The following is a 27,209-nucleotide window of genomic DNA, read 5'->3' as shown; positions in this document are numbered from 1 at the left end:
AAAGCATGGAACGCCTCTTTCAGCTCCTCCTAGGAGTCTTGCGGGCCATCGGGTTCAGGAACTCCAGGAAGTTGTTGATGTTGAGAATAAAGAAACCTGTGCAACATCTGGCACTAATTTCAACACAGGTTCTTTAATTATTCTCTTGAAGAAGCAAGAAAGAGCTAGGAGCACAAGATAGAACAACCAGATAGATGAAGGAGTTCTCTAGTAAAATAATGACTAAAAGTACAGCAAGTGACAAAACTTAGTGCCTCGTAATTGCATATGAGGACGGTAATTACCGGATCAGCAAAAAGTTTCCTGATATATATCAGACTAGTGATAGCGGCCTCTGATGCCGATGAACATGGTCTAATATGTTGCCTCGAGTCAGGTGGCGGTTCAGAAGACCAGAGATCCTAGCTTGCATTTGCAGGACAAAGACTTGCAGTGAAAACAATGTCCAAGACAAAGCCCTGTGCGGCCACCAATCGAAGAAGATCTAATTGCATAAGTCCTGGATAGACTGAGCCTGCTTGGACAAGGAAAGGAGCAACGAGCTATGTAAGTATGAGCTTGAATCCCATGTTTGATGTATACTGAACCAAAACCACTAATGACTAATCCCCATTAGTGCAGCGAAATTGACAGGAAGATCCACCCTCCGGCCCGATTTAGTTGAGAGCGGACCTGCTGTCCTTGACGGTGAAGTCGTGGACGGAGGTGGCGGACAACCCGGCGGCCATGCTGGAGCGGACGGCGAAGTTCCCCGTGCGGCTGCTGAGCTCCTGTCCGCCGCCGCTACGCCTCCAACTTGAGGCGTGTCAACCTCAGTACCAGTGATGGATTGAGACGCATATGGGCACTCAACGAGGCTGCTGGCACCAGCAAGCTCGTCCTCACGATCAACATCACCACTGCCGACGGGTTGGGGACGAACGAGCGGATCAGAGCACCCGCCAATTCATCTGCATCTTTGCTAGCTGCCTGGCCAGGAGGGAGCTAGACGGGGCAACGGCTGTTGCCAGCGGCGGAGGTCGACCTCAGAACTCGAGAGAAGCAACGTGTAGCTGGACGGGGCGGCGGCGTTGACTTGGACGGAAAAATCCAACTTTCCCGGCGGCGTTGTCTTCACAGCGGGCATCAGCGTCGGGGGCAAGGCTGCGGGGGATCTAGGCGACGGGCAGCGCGGCGGGGGTAAGCAAGAAGACGACTTGGGGCGGGGGTGGGGGCGGGGGTGGATGGGCTGAGCAGCATGAAAGCCGGCGAGCGGAGCGGCGAGGGAAGACCGAGGAAGACAAGCAACCAAGATATGCGGTGGGAGGAGTTACAGGTGTGTCGGAAATTAGACAAGGAGTTATTCGTGCCGGAGGGAGTAGTATGTCACCTCACGGAGAGAACGGATGCCGTTAGACACATGGCACTCAACGGATGCGTGCTCACGTATACACCCGGTCACCAGGCTTCTTTTATCCGAGAATATTTCCTTTGTACGATTTCTGAAACCAAAAATAGCAGAAAATAGCAACTGGCGCTTCAGCATCTTGTTAATAGGTTAGTGCCGGAAAATGTATAATAATGATGTAAAGTATGTATAAAACATTCAAGTATTGTCATAAAAGTAGCATGGAACATAAGAAATTATAGATACGTTTGAGACGTATCACTTGCTAAAGAGAATAATGTAGCTAAAGTTTGGACTATTACCACCACTAGTAATGTTGATTCTTCACATACTGCTAAACCTCCTACTATCAATGGTAAAATAATTGGTGTTGGCAATGTTTCTACTCCTAGTACAAAGCGTGCAAAATTGCCTGAAACTGCTGAAACTGTTTGTGATAATAGTGCTGAAATTTTTTAGAATGTTGTAGATCATAATGGTTTAGATTTTGATGATTGTCATATCTCTGAAGTTATAAAGTTCTTACAAAAACTTGCTAGAAGTCCTAATGCTAGTGCTATAAATTTAGCCTTTTACAAAACATATTACAAATGCTCTCATTAAAGCTAGAGAAGAGAAATTAAAACTTGAAGCTTCTATTCCTAGGAAGTTGGAAGATGGTTGGCAGCCCATCATTAAGATGAAACTCAATGATTTTGATTGTAGTGCTTTATGTGATTGATACGTCTTCAACGTATCTATAATTTCTGATGTTCCATGCTAGTTTTATGACAATACCTACATGTTTTGCTCACACTTTATGATGTTTTGATGCATTTTCCGGCACTAACCTATTAACAAGATGCCGAAGCGCCAGTTCCTGTTTTCTGCTGTTTTTGGTTTCAGAAATCCTGCAAAGGAAATATTCTCGGAATTGGACGAAATTAACGCCCAAGACCTTATTTTCCACGGAAGCTTCCAGAGAGCCAGAGAGGGACCAGAGGGGAGCCCTGGGGGCCCCACCCCACATGGCGGCGCGGCCAAAGGGGGGGCGCCAGCCTATGGGGGGCCACCCCTGGCTCCTCCGAGGCCGCCCTTTCGCCTATAAAGTCTCTCCGCCTCGAAAACCCTAAAAACATAAGCCACGGGACGAGAAAAGTTATGCAGCCGCCGCCATCGCGAAGTCAAGTTCGGGGGACAGAAGTCTCTGTTCCGGCACGCCGCCGGGACGGGGAATTGCCCCCGGAATCCATCTCCATCAACACCACCGCCATCTTCATCGCCGTTGCTGTCTCCCATGATGAGGAGGGAGTAGTTCTCCCCCGAGGCTGAGGGCTCTACCGATAGCTATGTGGTTAATCTCTCTCTCATGTACCTCAATACAATGATCTCATGAGCTGCCTTACATGATTGAGATCCATATGATGAGCTTTGTATCACTATTAATCTATGTGCTACTCTAGTGATGTTATTAAAGTAGTCTATTCCTCTTCATGATGTAAAGGTGACGGTGTGTGCATCATGTAGTACTTGGTGTAGGTTATGATTGTAATCTCTAGTAGATTATGGAGTTAACTATTACTATGATAGTATTGATGTGATATATTCCCCCTTTCATAGCTTATTGGTGACGGTGTGTATGCTTGTTAGTACTAGGTCTAAATTGCAACGGTCTATTATGCACTCTTGAGGTTACTTAAATATGAATTATGAATGTTGTGGAGCTTGTTTACTCCGGCTTGAGGGAGCTCTTGTAGCCCTACACAATGAATGGTGTTTGTTATCCAACAAGAGAGTGTATGTAGCAAAAGTGAGGAGAAGTTATTTATTTATTATGTGATCAATGTTGAGAGTGTCCACTAATGAAAGTATGATCCCTAGGCCTTGTTTCCAAATACTACAAACATCGCTTGTTTACTGTTTTACTGCATCTTTACTTCCTGCAATATTACCACCATCTATACCACCTGTGTTTCACTATCTCTTCGCCGAACTAGTGCACCTATACATCTGACAAGTGTATTAGCTAGGTGTGTTGGGGACACAAGAGACTTCTTGTATCTTAATTGCAGGGTTGCTTGAGAGGACTATCTTTGACCTCTACCTCCCTGAGTTCGATAAACCTTGGGTGATTCGCTTAAGGGAAACTTGCTGTTGTTCTACAAACCTCTGCTCTTGGAGGCCCAACAATGTCTACAAGAATAGAAGCACACGTAGACATCAGTGATCTTGGTGCAAGTATTTCTGTTATGCCTAAGAAAGTTTATGATATGCTTGACTTGCCACCATTGAAAAATTGTTATTTGGATGTTAATCTTGCTGATAATTCTATAAAGAAACCTTTGGGGAGGATTGATAATGTTCGCATTACGGTTAACAATAACCTTGTCCCCGTTGATTTTGTTGTCTTGGATATTGAATGCAATGCATCTTGTCCTATTGTTTTGGGAAGACCCTTTCTTCGAACTGTTGGTGCTGTTATTGATATGAAAGAAGGAAATATTAAGTATCAGTTCCCTCTCAAGAAAGGTATGGAACACTTCCCTAGAAAGAGAATTAAGTTGCCTTTTGATTCTATTATTAGAACAAACTAGCACAGTGGCCCTCGCACATGCGAGGGCATAATCTTTAAGTATGTTGTAGGTGGTTGAGAATTGAATAAAAAAATTTATGAAAATTTAGAATATGTCATTGGTAATAATATGATACAGTAGACATCGTAAATGTTATGCTCTTAAAATTTGTTACCATTTGAATTGGTATGTGCAGGTATCTTGATCAAAAGGTTTTCATGTGTTTATGTACCCTTACAAATTAAATCAAGATTTTTTTGGAATGGTAGTTGAAATAGGGTCCATTAGATTAACAACATTATGTTTTACCTTTTTGTGAAAAATATCTTCTATCACTTCCTCTTTACACTGCATATTGTGCTTTTAATGTATATTTAATGGGAGAATCGTAGATTTGTTAGGTTAATGTGGTAACAGTTTATCTACTTTATCTAAGTATAATTGAGGTGTCGAGTAAATGTGTGACAAACATACACAAAAGTACACACACATATATCAGTTGTAAAAGATGAAGCACCTATGTATGCACATTAATCTGATGGACGTCAGTCCCGCAAAATCTGGTTGCTTCAAGAAATATATCATTGCTGCTATTTTATAAGGTCACCTAGCACGTACAGAGTGAAGAAAGCCTTACTGGCAATGGTGACATGGTCGCCGATGCCATCAACGACTGTATTTACACGCTGCCGTGCCAGTCCCACTCCCATACAAACAGATGAATACAGTTGAGCGCCGCGAGTACCTGTCCATATACGTCAACCGCGCCACACCGTCCGTACCAGACTTGTTCTAGCTATCCTTTCTTGCTTCTTAAGAAGGCAGAGGGCAGTCGTGAGTTACCTACTACTACAGTTATGAGTTCTTCCTTTACCATACAAATGTTTATGTGTGCCCCTTTTTGGACGAAAACAAAAATTAGATCACACATATATCCTTGGTACCAGCGCTGCCGTGCTCGCCATTGCTCCAGCGAGGTTGTTCTGCGAGGTCCCGGCGAGATGATGCGAGCGGTAGTGGGTGGAGCCGCCGGGCGCTGGTCTGATATGCTGCAAGGGGAGAGGTATAATAATTACCTCAAATTGGAAGTAGTGGCTTAGAAAAACAAATGCCGACTCCCTGCTCGACTATCTTTAGATCTTCTTCATTGTCTTCTAGCAATATTCTCAATGACCATCTTCCCGGTGCTTATTACGCAACTGGAAGTACACAGGCTAAGAACACATGCCAACTTGCAGCTTCAGATAATCTCCATCGTCTTTTAGAAATATTCAGCATCTAGCACACACCCATAATCTTGATATCTACCTGAGACATATTTTGTTCTTGCTGCTGCACCTGCTCGTTCAGGGGCAATGGATTCAAGAGGAGTGCACCTGGTTAATAGGAGCAGCTTGGGCAGTAGCTAATTACTCAGTCACCAAGTCGAGAAAACTAAATCCTCACAGGTCAATTTCATATTCCGATGGCCACATGATCCTCCCTCTCTCAGCTAAGCAGCTCCCGGCTGCTTTTCTCGTGCATAAAATCTTTCTCTTATATGTTATCCTCCTCCTTGCACGATCTGCTGGCCATGTCCATTACACCAAGAACTGGCTCCTGCCGCCATCACACTTGCACGTGTGAGCGTTGCTTTTCTTTTTAATCTCAGCATCACCGACAGAGGATTCACCCGCAGGTGAAGCGGTGCTGGTGGCTCGTTGGTAGTGACTGAGCTTAGTCGTTCACCCCAGCACCTACAACTACAAGTGCTAGGAACTTTAAGGATCGCATATAAATTCAAATGTAATTAAATGTATAATGTAAGAAGGATTTTTTTAGGGACGATGGACCATATACCATAGCATATATGCCAAGACTCCTGAGATACATCATAAGAAACTATGTTAATCATCCCCTTGAGCGCTCTGTCACTAATATGATAGTCACTCGTGTCGATTATTCTTTTTGGTCAAACTATGTTAGCAACTTTACCTCGGATGCTTTCCATTTACCGTCAAGCGTTAACAAATGGAACCATTAGGTGGCATGTTTATTAACCTATCGAGGGGGTAATAATGATTCTAGCAGTGGTTAGAAACAAATAAAACATGTTTATGAAATGGGAACAATGATCATAGCTAGGGAGGCTATACTACCGTTTCCGAAAGGTCGATGTCCTCCATCATTGTCAATTGACCTTTTCAGTGCAGCCCTTCTAAAGAACCGTAATGGTGTACCTGATAAGAAAGAAAAGATATGCATACAAAAATTAGTAGACAGGCGGATCCAGCATTTGAAAACAAAGCTAGAGCTAAGGAAAAGAAAGAGCAAAATGGTGGATTTTTGTTTCTTCGCGCAAAAACATAAATCAATCCCTTGGCAAATGAAGTGGATCAAAATATTTTTTAGCACAAGTCGCTTTTTATTGCTTGTCAAACTTCAGCAATATATATTTTTCTAGAAATTGAAGCATTTAGGTAGAAAATCAGCTGAAAGATAAGGCATAAAGGGAACATAGACCATTTCCCTCTGTCTGGTACAAAAGAAGCCTGGTGACCGGGTGTATACGTGAGCACGCACCCAGAAAGTGACATGTGTCAAACGGCATCCATTTCTCCGTGAGCTAGTGTACTACAAAAAAAATTGTTAGGAAAATCTACCGCTCTAACAACTCCTCGCTTGCTGCTTGCTGCGTTGTCGTTATAACTCCTCGCGAGCGATTTCTTTCTCTAGAATTTAGGTACAACAAAATTTCAATAAATACACCTTAATTAGTATCTCCTGTAGCCATTCATCATTTAATAAAAGAACACAGGACAAGCAGAGGTAGCAAATTCTTAAAATTTTCTGTAGATAAAATGAAGACCAAATCAGATTTGTTCTCCAAAATAAGCATGACAAATGACAGCACCAAAACATCTGATAAAAGCCAAACCGCAAGCATTTGCCTGTGGCTACCTGCTAGTTCTTCCACGCCCAGGATTTTCTTCATCTTGCTTATGTCTTTGATATCCGAAAGAACAAAAGGAAATAAAGTCCTCCACGGTGGCGCCGTCGCCGAGGAAGTTGTTGGCCACCGACACATCTCCTTGCAGTGGTTCCAATTAAACACCGAGTTCTAGGAAACGGCTGCTCATCACCGGCAGCAGCGCGTCGCAGGTGCCCAGGTACAGGGACTGGAAGTTGGCCACCTGTCCCTGAGCGACCACCCTCACGAGCAGCTCGTCGGGGAGAGCCGGGGCCACCTCTTGCCACTTTGTGACGTTGTCACCGTGACCTTCGACGGAACGGCCACGAGATTCACCCGCCACGACAGCATGATCCCGAAGCTCCCGCTGCCAGCTCCGCCGCGGATGGCCCAGAAGACGTCGCGCCCCATGGTGGTGATGTTCAGGATCCGGCCCTCGGCGTTGACCAGCAAGGCGTCGACGACGTGGTCGGCTGCGAGTCCGTGCCTGCGCAGGAGCATGCCGAAGCCGCCACCATTGAGGTGGCCGCCGACGCCCACCGTTGGGCACAGGCCCGCCGGGAACGCGAGACGGTCGCTCACCTTTCCGATGGCGTAGTACAGCTCCCCGAGCGTCGCGCCGGAGTCAACCCATGCGGTGGCCAGGGTTCCCCGGGTGACGCGCACGGAGCGGAAGCCGGCGAGGTCGACCACGACGAAGGGGCCCGCATCAGCGCGCGCGGACCTGTACGAGAGGCCCTCGTCATCCACAGCCTCGCGCTGGCGTCGCCCGCGCCGCAGATGGGTGTACAACGACAGCGACCGTCGACGAATAAGTTGGGGAGGTGGTGGATGAGCGAAATCGACGGAGTGGGCAGAGGGGATGGATGGGTCTGAGGAAGATTTGAGCCTGCATCAATTAAGGGGATAAAGGAGCAGCTCCGGATGGATTGGGGCGAGTGGAGAAGAAGGTGGGCAGAGTAGTAGCTAGTATTCGGTGGGACAGTCCAGGTCGTGTCGTGAAATCAGGTTGAAAAAGGATGTTTCACGCCGTTTGGGCTCCGTTTGTGAGGACAGCATCTTAAAGCGAATCCAACGGTGATGACCGCGTGCTCACGTATACACCCGGTTACCAAATCCACTCTCCTGTCTGGTATTAGATAAGTCAAGAAATTTGGCTTCAGATCATAGATGCTGATGTGTTCCTGGTATCACCAACTAAAGTAAATACTAACTCCCCTCTATTCCAAAAAAAAAACTGCTCAACTTTGTATTGGTACGGAGGTATATAGACATATTTTAACTATAGATACATTTGTATCTTCAAAAATAAGCTTTTTCTTGGGACGGAGAGAGTATATGTTTGATCGTAGTTCTACCGACAACCTATATATTCACGGGCATCTACTTCCTCTGTAAACATCTTCCATATACTAATTCCATCCGTGCATGCAGCATCAAGTGTCACCGGAATATATAACAGATTAGATTAAGGAGGTAGAAGACAAACCTTAGCCACTGGGATCGATGTAGCTCAGTAGTTGCATGACCCTAGCTTAATCATGGTAGCCAGCTGACTACGTTAGAATTTGTAGAATTCTTGCCGGATCCATCCTCCACTCTGATCTGGTGCCAATCGGAAACATGTTGGGTGGTGCTATGGATGAATGCGAACGAAGTAGATCAGCGCAGAAAAAGTTTGCCGGCTCTAGCATGGGGAGCCAGCCGAGTGTGGAGGAGCAAGATGTACGATATGATGCAGACGTACGCCAAATCTAGCACGCAGGCAGCTCACCCTCGCGACTGCGTGCAGGGAGGCGCTCGGCTGCTTTCACACCATGAAGAAGAACGTAGTTCCTCCAATCAGATCCGATTCAAACTTCAAGTGATTAATAATCCATCGTGTATATGGACATGTAGAAGATTAGGGGGCATCTGGCTGCTTGAAGGAGGCGGCGCTTGTGTAGTAGATCGATCAATGTATCCCAGATTTTTCTATGGCTGTTTGACCTGATTTTCTTGCAGAAGATTACGGAGCCAGGTGCAAAACAGAGATCGAGGATACTATGAGGACGCAGGCAAAGATCAGATCAACCTCATGGCAAGGCCACCCGCAGATGGGCATTGCGGCGGCACAGAACTAAGACCTCGTAGGCTTTTTCTGTTAACCCATGATTGATCCCAATAGACTTGTACGGGGATTGGATGTTGTCCTAATTTAATGACAAACTTAAATATGAAACGTTATTTCATTATAATGGCAGTGGTGGGTAATTTTTACTGCCCAATCTAATCTAATGGCCATAAACTTCCGGTGTACAAAATAAACAGTCGGATGTTTCTGATTATTGTGGGATTTTCTAACTAATTCTCTTTTTTCTGGTTAACCCGTAATATACTTTTAATATATAATAGATTATGATGTTGATGCTTCTTCTCTTGATAATACTTGATTTGCACTTTCTGCGCCTAGCTGAAAGGCGTTAAAGAAAAGCACTTCTTGGAAGATAACCCATGGTTTTATTTTTACTACTGTTTTGTTGAGTCTTGGAAGTTGTTACTATTGTATCAACCTCTCCTTATCATGTTTTTGTGCCAAGTAAAGTCTCTATAGTAAGGTTGATACTAGATTTGGATTTCTGCGCAGAAACAGATTTGCTGTCTGTCACGAATTCGCGTCCTTCTCTCTGTAGAAGAATCAAAAAAATCTGCCAATTTACGTGCGTGATCCTCAGATATGTACGCAACTTTCATTAGTTTTGAGTTTTCCATCTGAGCAAGTTAAGTGCCTCAGAAAAATTCGTCTTTACAGACTGTTCTGTTTTGACAGATTATGCCTTTTATTTTGCATTACCTCTTTTGCTATGTTGAATGGATTTCTTTGTTCCATTAACTTTCAGTAGCCTTGGGTAATGTCCAGAAGTGTTAAGAATGATTATGTAACCTCTGAATATGTGAATTTTTGATTATGCACTAACCCTCTAATGAGTTTGCTTAAAGTTTGGTGTGGAGGAAGTTTTCAAGGGTCAAGAGAAGAGGATGATACAATATGATCAAGAAAAGTGAAAAGTCTAAGCTTGGGGATGCCCCCGTGGTTCATCCCTGCATATTTCAAGAATACTCAAGCATCTAAGCTTGGGGATGCCCAAGGCATCCCCTTCTTCATCGACAACTTATCAGGTCACTTCTAGTGAAACTATATTTTTATTCCATCACATCTTATGTTCTTTACTTGGAGCGTCTATTTGTTTTTGTTTTTGGTTTTGGTTTGAATAAATTTGGATCCCACCATCCTTGTATTGGAGATATACACGCTCCGCTTTTTCATGTGAACACTTGTGTTCTTAGTTATGCTTTAATGTTCATGGCGAAGGCTGAAAACTGCTTCGTTGATTGCTATTTGGTTGGAAACAGAAAATGCTTCATATGGTCTTGAATAATTTGATACTTGGCAATTGTTTTGAGCTCTCATAGATCATGTTTAAGCTCTTGCATCATGTAGTTTAAATCTATTAGTGGAGAACTACTGTAGAGCTTGTGGAAATTATGTTTGCATGATTGATCTCTCTAAGGTCTAGATATTTTCTGGTAAAATTGTTTGAACAACAAGGAAGACAGTGTAGAGTTTTATAATGCTTGCAATATGTACTGAGACGAAATGCTTCTCGTGCATCCAAACATCTTGAGCCAAAACCCATGCCATTTGTGTCCACCATAACTACTTATATGTGGTATTTTTCTGCCATTCCAAGGTAAATTACTTGAGTGCTACCTTTAAAATTTCATTCCTTTGTCTTTGCAATATATAGCTCATGGGAAAATAGCTTAAAAACTATTGTGGTGATGAATATGTAGCTATGTATCTTAGTTCTTATAAGTTGCTTGTTGAGCGGTAACCATGTTTCTGGGGACACCATCAACTTTTTACACCTTTGTTAAATATCATGTGAGTTGCTATGCATGTTCGTCTTGTCTGAAGTAAGGGTGATTTATCATGATCAAATGGTTTGAGTATGCATATTGTTAGAGAAGAACATTGGGCCGCTAACCAAATCCATTTATCATGGTGGAAGTTTTCAGTTTGGACATTAATCCTCAATCTCTTATGAGAACATTATTTGTTGTTTAATGCTTATGCATTAAAGAGGAGTCCATTATATGTTTTCTATGTTGTCCCGGTATGGATGTCTTTAGTTGAGATCTATCAAAAATGAGAAATCAAATGCGATTTATCTCCTTGGACCTTTGTGCAGGCGGCATAGAGGACCCCTTTGTGACACTTGGTTGAAACATATGTTATGCAATGATAATCCATGTAAATCCAAGCTAATTAGGACAAGGTGCGGGCACTATTGGTATTCGATGCATGAGGCTTGCAACTTGTAGGAAGTTTCATGTATAACACATATGAATTATTACTACCATTGACAAAATTGTTTCTATGTTTTCAAAATAAAAGCTCTAGCACAAAAATAGTAATCCATGCTTCCCTCTGCGAAGAGCCTTTCTTTTACTTTATGTTGAGTCAGTTTACCTACTTCTTTCTATCTTAGAAGCAAACACTTGTGTCAACTGTGTGCATTGATTCTTACATGTTTACTTATTGCACTTGTTATATTACTTTATGTTGATAATTAACCAGGAGATTGATACGTCTCCAACGTATCGATAATTTCTTATGTTCCATGCTACTTTATTGATGATACCTACATGTTTTATGCACATTATATGCCATATTTATGCATTTTCTGGAACTAACCTATTAACAAGATGCCGAAGAGCCGATTGCTTGTTTTCTGCTGTTTTTGGTTTCGAAATCCTAGTAAAGAAATATTCTCGGAATTGGACGAAACTTTCGCCCGTGGTCCTATTTTTGCACGAAGCTTCCGGAAGACCGAAGACCTAACGAAGTGGGGCCACGAGGCGGCCGGAGGGAGGCCGGCGCGGCCCGGGCCCCGGCCGCGCCGACCTACCTCCCGGGCCCCTCGTGTGGCCCCTCGCGTTGACCCTCCGCCTACTTAAAGCTTCCGTCGCGAAACCCCCGACACCGAGAGCCACGATACGGAAAACCTTCCGGAGACGCGCTGCCGCGAATCCCATCTCGGGGGATTCAGGAGATCGCCTCCGGCACCTCGCCGGAGAGGGGATTCATCTCCCGGAGGACTCTACACCGCCATGGTCGCCTCCGGAGTGATGAGTGAGTAGTTCACCCCTGGACCATGGGTCCATAGCAGTAGCTAGATGGTCGTCTTCTCCTTGTTGTGCTTCATTGTTGGATCTTGTGAGCTGCCTAACATGATCAAGATCATCTATCTCGTAATACTATATGTTGTGTTTGTCGGGATCCGATGGATAGAGAGTACTATGATTATGGTGATTATCAATCTATTGTTTATGTGTTGTTTATGATCTTGCATGCTCTCCGTTACTAGTAGAGGCTCGGCCAAGTTTTTACTCTTAACTCCAAGAGGGAGTATTTATGCTCGATAGTGGGTTCATGCCTCCATTTAATCTGGGACGAGTGACGAAAGTTCTAAGGTTGTGGATGTGCTCGTTGCCACTAGGGATAAAACATTGATTCTATGTCTAAGGATGTAGTTGTTGATTACATTACGCACCATACTTAATGCAATTGTCTGTTGCTTTGCAACTTAATACCGGAGGGGGTTCGGATGATAACCCGAAGGTGGACTTTTTAGGCATAGATGCAGTTGGATGGCGGTCTATGTACTTTGTCGTAATGCCCAATTAAATCTCACTATATTTATCATATCATGTATATGCATTGTTATGCCTTTCTCTATTTGTCAATTGCCCGACCGTAATTTGTTCACCCAACATGCTTTTATCTTATGGGAGAGACACCTCTAGTGAACTGTGGACCCCGGTCCTATTCTTTACATAGCATACAATCTACCGCAATTGTGTTTACTCGTTTTCTTTGCAAACATCTTCCACTCGATACGTTTAATCCTTTGTTACAGCAAGCCGGTGAGATTGACAACCTCACCGTTTCGTTGGGGCAAAGTACTTTGGTTGTGTTGTGCGGGTTCCGCGTTGGCGCCGGAATCCCTGGTGTTGCGCCGCATCACATTTCGCGACCATCAACCTTCAACGTGCTTCTTGGCTCCTACTGGTTCGATTAAACCTTGGTTTCATACCGAGGGAAACTTGCTTCTATACGCATCATACCTTCCACTTGGGGTTCCCAACGGACGTGTGCATCTACGCGTATCAAGCTAAATTTCCGGCGCCGTTGCCGGGGAGATCAAGACACGCTGCAAGGGGAGTCTCCACTTCTCAATCTCTTTACTTTGTTTTTGTCTTGCTTTATTTTATTTACTATTTTGTTTGCTGCACTAAATCAAAACACAAAAAAATTAGTTGCTAGTTTTACTTAATTTACTGTCTTGCTCTCTATATCAAAAACACAAAAAAATTAGTTACGTGCATTTAATTTGTTTTGTTATCATGTCTAGTCCTGTACTTGTTTTTATTTTCACTAGTTAGGCTTAATGGAAAACAACAAAAAAATTAGAGATCTTTATAGTATTTATCTTGAGTTAGGACATGATGTGTTTGAAGAGAAAATTAAAAAACCCATGGAACTTTGTTTGCAAAATAGTTGTAGCAATGTTATTAGCATGAACTCTTTGAACACCATTATTGCTAAAGCTATGGAAGAATTTAAGCTTGGGGAAGCTGGTTGTGATATTTTTAGTCCCCCAAGCATGGAGGAGAAAATTTACTTTGATGATACTTTACCTCCTATATATGATGCTTGCAATGATGAATATGATATTTTCAGTCCACCTACTATTGAGGAGAAAATTAATTATAATTACAATATGCCTCCTATATATGATGATTATGGTGATGAGAATAATAGTGATAGCTATTTTGTTGAATTTGCTCCCACTACAATTAATAAAATTGATTATGCCTATGTGGGGAGTAATAATTTTATGCATGAGACTCATGATAAGAATGCTTTATGTGATAGTTATATTGTTGAGTTTGCTCATGTTGCTACTGAAAGTTATTATGAGAGAGGAAAATATGGTTGTAAAAATTTTCATGTTACTAAAACACCTCTCTATGTGCTGAATTTTTTTAAGCTACACTTGTTTTATCTTCCTATGCTTGTTACTTTGCTCTTCATGAACTTGTTTATTTACAAGATTCCTATGCATAGGAAGCATGTTAGACTTAAATGTGTTTTGAATTTGCCTCTTGATGTTCTCTTTTGCTTCATTGTCTATTCTCATGAGTGCATCATTAAAACTGCTGAGCCCATCTTAATGGCTATAAAGAAAGAACTTCTTGGGAGATAACCCATGTGTTTATTTTACCTACAGCAATTTTTTGTTTTGTTGAGTCTTGGAAGTTGTTTACTACTGTAGCAACCTCTCCTTATCATGTTTTTGTGCCAAGTAAAGTTTCTATGTCAAAGTTGATGTTATATTTGGGATTGCTGCGCAGAAACAGCATTGCTGTCTGTCACGAATCTGGGCACAATTCTCTGTAGAAAATTCGAAAAAATCTGCCAATTTACGAGCGTGATCCTCAGATATGTACGCAACTTTCATTAGTTTTGAGTTTTTCCATTTGAGCAAGTCTGGTGCCATCTCTAAATTCGTCTTTACGGACTGTTCTGTTTTTGACAGATTCTGCCTTTTATTTCGCATTGCCTCTTTTGCTATGTTGGATTTATTTCTTTGATCCACTAATGTCCAGTAGCATTATGCAATGTCCAGAAGTGAAAATAATGATTGTGTCACCTCTGAATGTGTGAATTATTAATTGTGCACTAACCCTCTAATGAGTTTGCTTGAAGTTTGGTGTGAAGGAAGTTTTCAAGGGTCAAGAGAGGAGTATGATATACTATGATCAAGAGGAGTGAAAGCTCTAAGCTTGGGGATGCCCCCGTGGTTCACCCCTGCATATTTTAAGAAGACTCAAGCGTCTAAGCTTGGGGATGCCCAAGGCATCCCCTTCTTCATCGACAACATCATCAGGTTCCTCCCCGAAACTATATTTTTATTCAATCACATCTTGTGTTCTTTACTTGGAGCGTCGGTTTGTTTTCGTTTTTGTTTTTGTTTGAATAAGATGGATCCTAGCATTCACTTTGTGGGAGAGAGACACGCTCCGCTGTTGCATATGGACACATGTGTCCTTAGGCTTTACTCATAATGTTCAAGGCGAAGTTTCTTCTTCGTTAAATTGTTATATGGTTGGAATTGGAAAATGCTACATGTAGTAATTCTAAAAATGTCTTGGATAATGTGATACTTGGTAATTGTTGTGCTCATGTTTAAGCTCTTGCATCATATGCTTTGCACCCATTAATGAAGAAATACATAGAGCTTGCTAAAATTTGATTTGCATATTTGGTCTCTCTAAGGTCTAGATAATATCTAGTATTGAGTTTTGAACAACAAGGAAGACGGTGTAGAGTCTTATAATGTTTACAATATGTCTTTTATGTGAGTCTTGCTGCACTTGTTCATCCTTGAGTTTGCTTCAAATAACCTTGCTAGCCTAAACCTTGTATCGAGAGGGAATACTTCTCATGCATCCAAAATCCTTGAGCCAACTACTATGCCATTTGTGTCCACCATACCTACCTACTACATGGTATTTCTCCGCCATTCCAAAGTAAATTGCTTGAGTGCTACCTTTAAAATTCCATCATTCACCTTTGCAATATATAGCTCATGGGACAAAATAGCCTTAAAAACTATCGTAGTATTGAATATGTACTTATGCACTTTATATTTTATTAAGTTGCTTGTTGCGCGATAACCATGCTTCAGGGGAACGCCATCAACTATTGTTGAATATCATGTGAGTTGCTATGCATGTCCGTCTTGTCTCGAAGGTCTATCATTTTAGTGGTTGGAGCATGCAAAATTGTTAGAGAAGAACATTGGGCCGCTAACTAAAGCCATGAACCATGGTTGAAGTTTCAGTTTTGGACATATATCCTCAATCTCATATGAGAATAATAATCATTGCTACATGCTTATGCATTTAAGAGGAATCCATTATCTGTTGTCCATGTTGTCCCGGTATGGATGTCTAAGTTGAGAATAATCAAAAGCGAGAAATCCAAAATGCGAGCATTCTCCTTAGACCTTTGTACGAGCGGCATGGAGGTACCCCTTTGTGACACTTGGTTGAAACATGGCATGCAAAGATCCGGTAGTCCAAGCTAAGTAGGACGAGGTGCGGGCACTATTAGTATACTATGCATGAGGCTTGCAACTTGTAAGATATAATTTTCATAACTCATATGCTTTATTACTACCGTTGACAAAATTGTTTCATGTTTTCAAAATAAAAGCTCTAGCACAAATACAAGCAATCGATGCTTTCCTCTTGAAGGACCTTTCTTTTACTTTTATTGTTGAGTCAGTTTACCTATCTCCTTCCACCTAAGAAGCAAACACTTGTGTGAACTGTGCATTGATTCCTACATATTTGCATATTGCACTTGTTATATTACTTTATGTTGACAATATCCATGAGATATACATGTTATAAGTTGAAAGCAACCGCTGAAACTTAATCTTCCTATGTGTTGCTTCAACACCTTTACTTTGATTTATTGCTTTATGAGTTAACTCTTATGCAAGACTTATTGATGCTTGTCTTGAAGTACTATTCATGAAAAGTCTTTGTCATATGATTCAGTTGTTTACTCATGTCATTACCTTTGCTTTGATCGCTGCATTCATTACATATGTTTACAAATAGTATGATCAAGATTATGATGGCATGTCACTTCAGAAATTATCTTTGTTATCGTTTTACCTGCTCGGGACGAGCGTAACTAAGCTTGGGGATGCCGATACGTCTCCAACGTATCGATAATTTCTTATGTTCCATGCTACTTTATTGATGATACCTACATGTTTTATGCACATTATATGCCATATTTATGCATTTTCCGGAACTAACCTATTAACAAGATGCCGAAGAGCCGCTTGTTGTTTTCTCGCTGTTTTTGGTTTCAGAAATCCTAGTAAAGAAATATTCTCGGAATTGGACGAAACTTTCGCCCAGGGTCCTATTTTTGCACGAAGCTTCCAGAAGACCGAAGACCTAACGAAGTGGGGCCACGAGGCGGCCAGGAGGGAGGCCGGCGCGGCCCAGGCCCTGGCCGCGCCGACCTACCTCCTGGGCCCCTCGTGTGGCCCCTCGCGTTGACCCTCCGCCTACTTAAAGCTTCCGTCGCGAAACCCCCAGTACCGAGAGCCACGATACGGAAAACCTTCCAGAGACGCCGCCGCCGCGAATCCCATCTCGGGGGATTCAGGAGATCGCCTCCGGCACCCTGCCGGAGAGGGGATTCATCTCCCGGAGGACTCTACACCGCCATGGTCGCCTCCGGAGTGATGAGTGAGTAGTTCACCCCTGGACCATGGGTCCATAGCAGTAGCTAGATGGTCGTCTTCTCCTTGTTGTGCTTCATTGTTGGATCTTGTGAGCTGCCTAACATGATCAAGATCATCTATCCGTAATACTATATGTTGTGTTTGTCGGGATCCGATGGATAGAGAGTACTATGATTATGGTGATTATCAATCTATTGTTTATGTGTTGTTTATGATCTTGCATGCTCTCCGTTACTAGTAGAGGCTCTGGCCAAGTTTTTACTCTTAACTCCAAGAGGGAGTATTTATGCTCGATAGTGGGTTCATGCCTCCATTTAATCTGGGACAGTGACAGAAAGTTCTAAGGTTGTGGATGTGCTGTTGCCACTAGGGATAAAACATTGATTCTATGTCTAAGGATGTAGTTGTTGATTACATTACGCACCATACTTAATGCAATTGTCTGTTGCTTTGCAACTTAATACTGGAGGGGGTTCGGATGATAACGTGAAGGTGGACTTTTTAGGCATAGATGCAGTTGGATGGCGGTCTATGTACTTTGTCGTAATGCCCAATTAAATCTCACTATATTTATCATATCATGTATATGCATTGTTATGCCTTTCTCTATTTGTCAATTGCCCGACCGTAATTTGTTCACCCAACATGCTTTTATCTTATGGGAGAGACACCTCTAGTGAACTGTGGACCCCGGTCCTATTCTTTACATAGCATACAATCTACCGCAATTGTGTTTACTCGTTTTCTTTGCAAACATCTTCCACTCGATATGTTTAATCCTTTGTTACAAGCAAGCCGGTGAGATTGACAACCTCACTCGTTTCGTTGGGGCAAAGTACTTTGGTTGTGTTGTGCGGGTTCCGCGTTGGCGCCGGAATCCCGGTGTTGCGCCGCATCACATTTCGCGACCATCAACCTTCAACGTGCTTCTTGGCTCCTACTGGTTCGATTAAACCTTGGTTTCATACTGAGGGAAACTTGCTTCTATACGCATCATACCTTCCACTTGGGGTTCCCAACGGACGTGTGCATCTACGCGTATCAGAGATATACATGTTACAAGTTGAAAGCAATTGCTGAAACTTAATCATCCTTTGTGTTGCTTCGAAACCTTCTACTTTGAATCTATTGCTTTATGAGTTAGCTCTTATGCAAGTCTTGTTGATACTTGTCTTGAAAGTACTATTCATGAAAAGTTTTGCTATACGATTCAGTTGTTTAGTCATTATCTCTTTGTTAGCAAATCTATTGCTTCGAATCACTCCATTCATCTCATATGCTTTACAATAATGTTGATCAAGATTATGTTGGTAGCATGTCAATTCAGAAATTATTGTTTTTATCGTTTACTGATACGTCTCCAACGTATCTATAATTTCTGATGTTCCATGCTAGTTTTATGACAATACCTACATGTTTTGCTCACACTTTATAATGATTTTATGCATTTTCTATTTTGTTTTATGATTTCCAACGTATCTATCATTTTATGATTTTATGCATTTTCTGTTTTATGCATTCGTCTTTACTGGCTGTTCTGTTTTGGCAGATTATGTCTCTGTTTTTTGCATTGTCTCTTGTGGACTTTAAGTAAGGCTTTCTAGACGTGGAGAGCTGTAGGTAATGTTTTATTGAGTTCTTGCAATGTGTCACTACAGGACCAAAGTGGATTAAAGTTTTTTGAGTACTAACCCCTCTAATGAAGTTTATGAGAAGTTTGGTGTGGCCGAAGTTTTCAAGGGTCAAGAGAGGAGGATGATATATGATCAAGAAGAGTGAAAAGTCTAAGCTTGGGGATGCCCCCGTGGTTCATCCCTGCATATTTCAAGAAGACTCAAGGATCTAAGCTTGGGGATGCCCAAGGCATCCCCTTCTTCATCAACAACTTATCATGTCACTTCTAGTGAAACTATATTTTTATTCAGTCACATCATATGTGCTTTACTTGGAGCGTCTGTGTGCTTTTATTTTTGTTTGTGTTTGAATAAATTCGGATCCTAACAATCCTTGTGTGGGAGAGAGACACGCTCCGCTTTTTCATATGAACACTGGTGTTCTTAACTTTATTTTCATGGCGGAGTTGAAAACCGTTGCACTTATTGATATTTGGTTGGAAACAGAAAATGCTTCAAATTGTCTTGAATAATTTGATACTTGGCAATTGTTTTGAGCTCACAAGTAGATCATGTTTAAGCTCATGCACCATGTAGTTTAAACCTATTAGTGGAGAACTACCGTAGAGCTTGTGGAAATTTGGTTTGCATGATTGGTCTCTCTAAGGTCTAGATATTTTCTGGTAAAAGTGTTTGAGCAACAAGGAAGACAGTGTAGAGTCTTATAATGCTTGCAATACGTTCTTATGTAAGTTTTGTTGTACCGGTTTATACTTGTGTTTGCTTCAAACAACCTTGCTAGCCTAAGCCTTGTACTGAGAGGGAATGCTTCTCGTGCATCCAAAACCTTGAGCCAAAACCTATGCCATTTGTGTCCACCATATCTACCTACTATGTGGTATTTCCTGCCATTCCAAGTAAATACTTCATGTGCTACCTTTAAACAATTCAAAAGCTATTGTCTCTTATTTGTGTCAATGTTCTATAGCTCATGAGGAAGTATGTGGTGTTTTATCTTTCGATCTTGTCATTTACTTCTGACAGACTCTCACCAATGGACTAGTGGCTCATCCGCTTATCCAATAATTTTGCAAAAATAGCTGGCAATGGGGTTCCCAGCCCCAATTAATTAACTTTCATTAATAATTCTCTTCACATGTTTTGCCCTGATTTATCAGTAAGCAACTTAATTTTGAAATAGACACTCCTCCATCGTTTTTGAATGTTGGAAGGCACCCGAGGATTCGGTTAGCCATGGCTTGTGTAAGCAAAGGTTGGGGGGGGGGTGTCATCCATAATGAAACTAAAATACATGTGTAAACAAAAGGGAAGAGGGATGATCTACCTTGCTGGTAGAGATAACGTCCTTCATGGGAGCCGCTCTTGAAAGTCTGGTTGACGAGGTAGTTAGACTGCCCACTACCATTCGTTGACAACAAAAAACACCTCTCAAAACTTTACTTTTATGCTCTCTATATGATTTCAAAACTTAAAAAGCTCTAGCACATGATTTAATCCCTGCTTCCCTCTGCGAAGGGCCTATCTTTTACTTTATGTTGAGTCAGTTTACCTACTTCTTTCTATCTTGGAAGCAAACACTTGTGTCAACTGTGCATTGATTCTTACATGCTTACTTATTGCACTTATTATATTACATTGTGTTGACAATTATCCATGAGTTATGCATGTTGAAAGTTGAAAGCAATTGCTGAAACTTAATCATCCTTTGTGTTGCTTCAATGCCTTTACTTTGAATTTATTGCTTTATGAGCTAACTCTTATGCAAGAATTTTTTATGCTTGTCTTGAAAGTACTATTCATAATTTTTTTTGCTATATGTTATCTATTTGTTAGCAAACTATAGATCATTTCCTTGAGTCACTTCATTCATCTCATATGCTTTACAATAGTATGATCAAGATTATGTAAGTAGCATGTCACTACAGAAATTATTCTTTTTATCGTTTACCTACTCGAGGGAGAGTAGGAACTAAGCTTGGGGATGCTTGATACGTCTCCAACGTATCTATAATTTCTGATGTTCCATGCTAGTTTTATGATAATACCTACATGTTTTGCTCACACTTTATAATGATTTTATGCATTTTCCCGGACTAACCTATTAACAAGATGCCGAAGTGCCAGTTCCTGTTTTCTGCTGTTTTTGGTTCCAGAAAGGCTGTTCGGGCAATGTTCTCGGAATTTGACAAAACAAAAGCCAAACATCTTATTTCATCGAGATGGACCAGAACACCGAAGGGGAGCTGGAGAGGAGGCCCAGGGCCCCCACACCACCTGGCGGCGCGGACAAGGAGGGGGGCGTGCCGCCCTATGGGGTGGGCCCCCCAGGCACCCCCTTGCGCTGCCTCTTCGCCTATAAAATCCCACGCGACCTAAAAACCCGATACCAATTGACGAAACTCCGAAAAGACTCCAGGGGCGCCGCCGCCATCGCGAAACTCCGTTTCGGGGGACAGAATCTCTGTTCCGGCACGCTGCCGGGGATGGGGAAGTGCCCCCGGAAGCCATCTCCATCGACGCCACCTCCTCCATCATGCTCCGTGAGTAGTTCCCCCATGGACTACGGGTTCTAGCAGTAGCTAGTTGGTACTCTCTCTCCCATGTACTTCAATACAATGATCTCATGAGCTGCCTTACATGATTGAGATCCATCTGATGTAATCGGTGTTGTGTTTGTTGGGATCCGATGAATTGTTACATTATGATCAGTCTATCTATATAAGTTTGTGAAGTTATTGTTGTTGCAATCTTGTTGTGTTTAATGCTTGTCACTAGTGCACGAGTGGCATGATCTTAGATTTGAGCTCTATAATTATTGCTTACATTATATCTACAAGTTGTTTGCACATGTCTATGTCCGGAACCCGAGGCCCCGTAGTGACAAAGAATCGGGATAACCGGAGGGGAAGGCTTAGATATGAGGATCACATGTTTTCACCAAGTGTTAATGCTTTGCTCCGGTGCTCTATTAAAAGGAGTACCTTAATTGCCGATAGTTTCCCTTGAGGCCCGGCTGCCACCGAGCTGGTAGGACAAAAGATGTTATGCAAGTTTCTCATTGCGAGCACGTATGACTATATATGGAAAACATGCCTACATGATTAATAGACTTGATGTTCTGTCTTAATGCTATTTCAATCCTATCAATTGCCCAACTGTAATTTGTTCACCCAACACTTGTTATTGGAGAGTTACCACTAGTGTAGATAGCTGGGAACCCCGGTCCATCTTTCATCATCCTATACTCGTTCTATATGTCATTGGAAGTAGTATCAACTATTTTCTGGTGCCATCTCCTCTGTGTTACTCGCTACCGTCTGCTTTGTTATCGTTACTATTGCTCCCATATTACTCGTTGCTTTCACATCACCCTCGTTACTAGTGCTTTTCCAGGTGCAGCTGAATTGACAACTCAGTTGTTAAGGCTTATAAGTATTCTTTGCTTCCCCTTGTGTCGAATCAATAAATTTGGGTTTTACTTCCTTCGAAGACTGTTGCGATCCCCTATACTTGTGGGTTATCAAGACTACTTTCTGGCGTCGTTGCCGGGGAGGCATAGGTCTACTCATAAGTTCACCTGGGGAGTACACTCTACCTCTCTCTCTGTTTTTATTTTATTTTGTTTTGCTTAGTTTGCTTTTGTCTAGTTTATTTGTGCTTAGTTTATTTCTATCTGGTATTATTTTGCTTAGTTTACTTTTGTCTAGTTTTTTTTTTCTTATATACCCAAAAATCCATAAAATTTTGAAAAACCGAAAAATTAAAAACTGTTGCTATGGAAGAACCCACAACCTATTTGGAACTTATTGAAATATATATGAATGATAGAGAATCAAGAACGGGTAAAGTTATGAGTGCTGTGATAGAAAAATTGAATACAATTGCTAAAATCTTGCTTAAACGCCATGATATAAACTGTTGCTCTAAACAGGAAACTAAACATCTTAAATTTCAATGTGGCTTTAGTGATGAAGTTTTAATTATGAACTATAATTGGAATAACTATATTCATCTTGGGTTCGAAGGAGTGGAACAATTTGTTTTATTTATGGGAGCTTCTGAAATAGAATCCTTCATGGCTAAAAATTATGAAACTTGTGTTGCTTGTAAGGACCTTAAAGATTATGTCTCTTTTATCCTTAATTTTTGCATAGAAAGTTACAGTGATAATCCTTATATCATTGATTATAAAGAGAGACTCATTCATGCACAAGAATGCACCCACAATTTGCAGGAACCTGTGGAAGAAGAAATTGCTGAAGCTGAAAACTCATTGGATGAAAAAGAGGAGGAAATTGATGAACCAGAAAGCTCATTGGATGAAAAAGAGGAGGAGAGTGATGAACAAAAGGAGGAAATATAGATTAGCTACCCATGCCAACCTTCTAATGAGAGTAACTCTTTATCTCTTACACTATTTGATTGTCCTCCATGCTTACCAAAGGAGGATGAATGTTATGTTCCTGTGGATTCTCTTGAAATATTCCATGTGAGTAAAACTTGTGAGAATAATTATGCTACTGTTATCTATGATAATCCATGCTATTTTGGTAAATTTTATGATAATGCTTTGTTTGTGCCTGATGTCGAAATGCATGGTACTAAAGAGTTTTGCTTGGCAAATGTTTATGATAAATCTCTAGATGATGGTCCTATATTACTTGATAATATTAATTGTACTACTAATGAAAATGGGATTGGAGAGGTCTTGACTTTATCTAGGAGTCCCATATCTCTTGAGATTGATCAATCATCTTGTTATATTATTGATAAAAGTGGGTTTAAAAGTTTTAATCCCATTATTTTTGAGCTTGATAAAAATTATGTGTTTGTGGATCATGAAAAGCATGATGTATGTGATAGTTATATCATTGAGTTTGTTCATGATGCTACTGGAAATTATTATGAGAGAGGAAAATATGGTTGTAGAAATTTTCATGGTACTAAAACACCTCTCTACATGCTGAAAATTTTGAAGTTACTCGTGTTTTATCTTCCTATGATTGTCACTTTGTTCTTCATGAATTTATTTGTGTACAAGATTCCTATGCATAGGAAGTGGGTTAGACTTAAATGTGTTTTGAACTTGCTTTTTGATGCTCTCTTTGCTTCAACTCTCATCCTTATGTGAGCATCATTAAAATTGCTGAGCCCATCTTAATGGCTATAAAGAAAACACTTCTTGTGAGATAACCCATGTCTTTATTTTGCTACTGTTTTGTTGTGTCTTGGAATTTGTTACTACTGTAGCAACCTCTCCTTATCTTTATTTTATTGCATTGTTGTGCAAAGTAAAGTCTCTAATAGAAGGTTGATGCTAGATTTGGATTTCTGCGCAGAAACAGATTTCTATCTGTCACGAATTTGAGTAGGTCTCTCTGTAGGAAACTCAGAAAAATCTGCCAATTTTCATGCGTGTTCCTCGGATATGTACGCAACTTTCATTAGTTTTAAGTTTTCTGATTTGAGCAACGGAAGTACCTCTTAAAAATTCGTCTTTACTGGATGTTCTGTTTTGGCAGATTCTGTCTCTGTTTTTTGCATTATCTCTTGTGGACTTTAAGTAAGGCTTTCTAGACGTGGAGAGCTGTAGCTAATGTTTTATTGAGTTCTTGCAATGTGTCACTACAGGATCAAAGTGGATTAAATTTTTTTGAGTACTAACCCCTCTTATGAAGTTTATGAGAAGTTTGGTGTGGCAGAAGTTTTCAAGGGTCAAGAGAGGAGGATGATATATGATCAAGAAGAGTGAAAAGTCTAAGCTTGGGGATGCCCCCGTGGTTCATCCCTGCATATTTCAAGAAGACTCAAGCATCTAAGCTTGGGGATGCCCAACGCATCCCCTTCTTCATCAACAACTTATCAGGTCACTTCTAGTGAAACTATATTTTTACTCAGTCACATCATATGTGCTTTACTTGGAGCGTCTGTGTGCTTTTATTTTTGTTTGTGTTTGAATAAATTCGGATCCTAACAATCCTTGTGTGGGAGAGAGACACGCTCCGCTTTTTCACATGAACACTGGTGTTCTTAACTTTATTTTCATGGCGGAGTTGAAAACCGTTGCGCTTATTGATATTTGGTTGGAAACAGAAAATGCTTCATATTGTCTTGAATAATTTTATACTTGGCAATTGTTTTGAGTTCTCAAGTAGACCATGTTTAAGCTCATGCACCATGTAGTTTAAACCTATTAGTGGAGAACTACCGTATAGCTTGTTGAAATTGGGTTTGCATGATTGGTCTCTCTAAGGTCTAGATATTTTCTGGTAAAAGTGTTTGAGCAACAAGGAAGACAGTGTAGAGTCTTATAATGCTTGCAATACGTTCTTATGAAAGTTTTGCTGTACTGGTTTATACTTGTGTTTGCTTCAAACAACCTTGCTAGCCTAAGCCTTGTACTAAGAGGGAATGCTTCTCGTGCATCCAAAACCTTGAGCCAAAACCTATGCCATTTGTGTCCACCATATCTACCTACTATGTGGTATTTCCTGACATTCCAAGTAAATACTTCATGTGCTACCTTTAAACAATTCAAAAGCTATTATCTCTTATTTGTGTCAATGTTCTTTAGCTCATGAGGAAGTATGTGGTGTTTTATCTTTCGATCTTGTCATTTACTTCTGACAGACTCTCACCAATGGACTAGTGGCCCATCCTCTTATCCAATAATTTTGCAAAAAGAGCTGGCAACGGGGTTCCCAGCCCCAATTAATTAACTTTCATTAATAATTCTCTTCACATGTTTTGCCCTGATTTATCAGTAAGCAACTTAATTTTGAAATAGACACTCCTCCATGGTTTGTGAATGTTGGAAGGCACCCAAGGATTCGGTTAGCCATGGCTTGTGTAAGCAAAGGTTGGGGGGAGTGTCATCCATAATGAAACTAAAATACATGTGTAAACAAAAGGGAAGAGGGATGATCTACCTTGCTGGTAGAGATAACGTCCTTCATGGGAGCCGCTCTTGAAAGTCTGGTTGACGAGGTAGTTAGAGTGCCCACTACCATTCGTTGACAACAACAAACATCTCTCAAAACTTTACTTTTATGCTCTATATGATTTCAAAACTTTAAAAGCTCTAGCACATGATTTAATCCCTGCTTCCCTCTGCGAAGGGCCTATCTTTTACTTTATGTTGAGTCAGTTTACCTACTTCTTTCTATCTTGGAAGCAAACACTTGTGTCAACTGTGCATTGATTCTTACATGCTTACTTATTGCACTTATTATATTACATTGTGTTGACAATTATCCATGAGATATGCATGTTGAAAGTTGAAAGCAATTGCTGAAACTTAATCATCCTTTGTGTTGCTTCAATGCCTTTACTTTGAATTTATTGCTTTACGAGCTAACTCTTATGCAAGAATTTTTTATGCTTGTCTTGAAAGTACTATTCATGAAAAGTTTTGCTATATGTTATCTATTTGTTAGCAAACTATAGATCATTGCCTTGAGTCACTTCATTCATATCATATGCTTTACAATAGTATGATCAAGATTATGTAAGTAGCATGTCACTACAGAAATTATTCTTTTTATCGTTTACCTACTCGAGGGCGAGTAGGAACTAAGCTTGGGGATGCTTGATACGTCTCCAACGTATCTATAATTTCGATGTTCCATGCTAGTTTTATGACAATACCTACATGTTTTGCTCACACTTTATAATGATTTTATGCATTTTCCGGACTAACCTATTAACAAGATGCCGAAGTGCCGCTTCCGTTTTCTGCTGTTTTTGGTTCCAGAAAGGCTGTTCGGGCAATGTTCTCGGAATTCGACGAAACAAAAGCCAAACATCTTATTTCACCGAGACGGACCAGAACATCGAAGGGGAGCCGGAGAGGAGGCCCAGGGCTCCCACACCACCTGGCGGCGCGACCAAGGAGGGGGGCGCGCCGCCCTATGGGGTGGGCCCCCCAGGCACCCCCTTGCGCCGCCTCTTCGCCTATAAAATCCCACGCGACCTAAAAACCCGACACCAATTGACGAAACTCCGAAAAGACTCCAGGGGCGCCGCCGCCATCGCGAAACTCCGTTTCGGGGGACAGAATCTCTGTTCCGGCACGCCGCCGAGACGGGGAAGTGCCCCCGAAAGCCATCTCCATCGATGCCACCGCCTCCATCATGCTCCGTGAGTAGTTCCCCCATGGACTAAGGGTTCTAGCAGTAGCTATTTGGTACTCTCTCTCCCATGTACTTCAATACAATGATCTCATGAGCTGCCTTACATGATTGAGATCCATCTGATGTAATCGGTGTTGTGTTTGTTGGGATCCGATGAATTGTTACATTATGA

The sequence above is a fragment of the Lolium rigidum genome, chromosome 7, assembly GCF_022539505.1.
Source record: "Lolium rigidum isolate FL_2022 chromosome 7, APGP_CSIRO_Lrig_0.1, whole genome shotgun sequence".
Classification (NCBI taxonomy): Eukaryota; Viridiplantae; Streptophyta; class Magnoliopsida; order Poales; family Poaceae; genus Lolium; species Lolium rigidum.
This window is presented reverse-complemented; position numbering follows the sequence as displayed.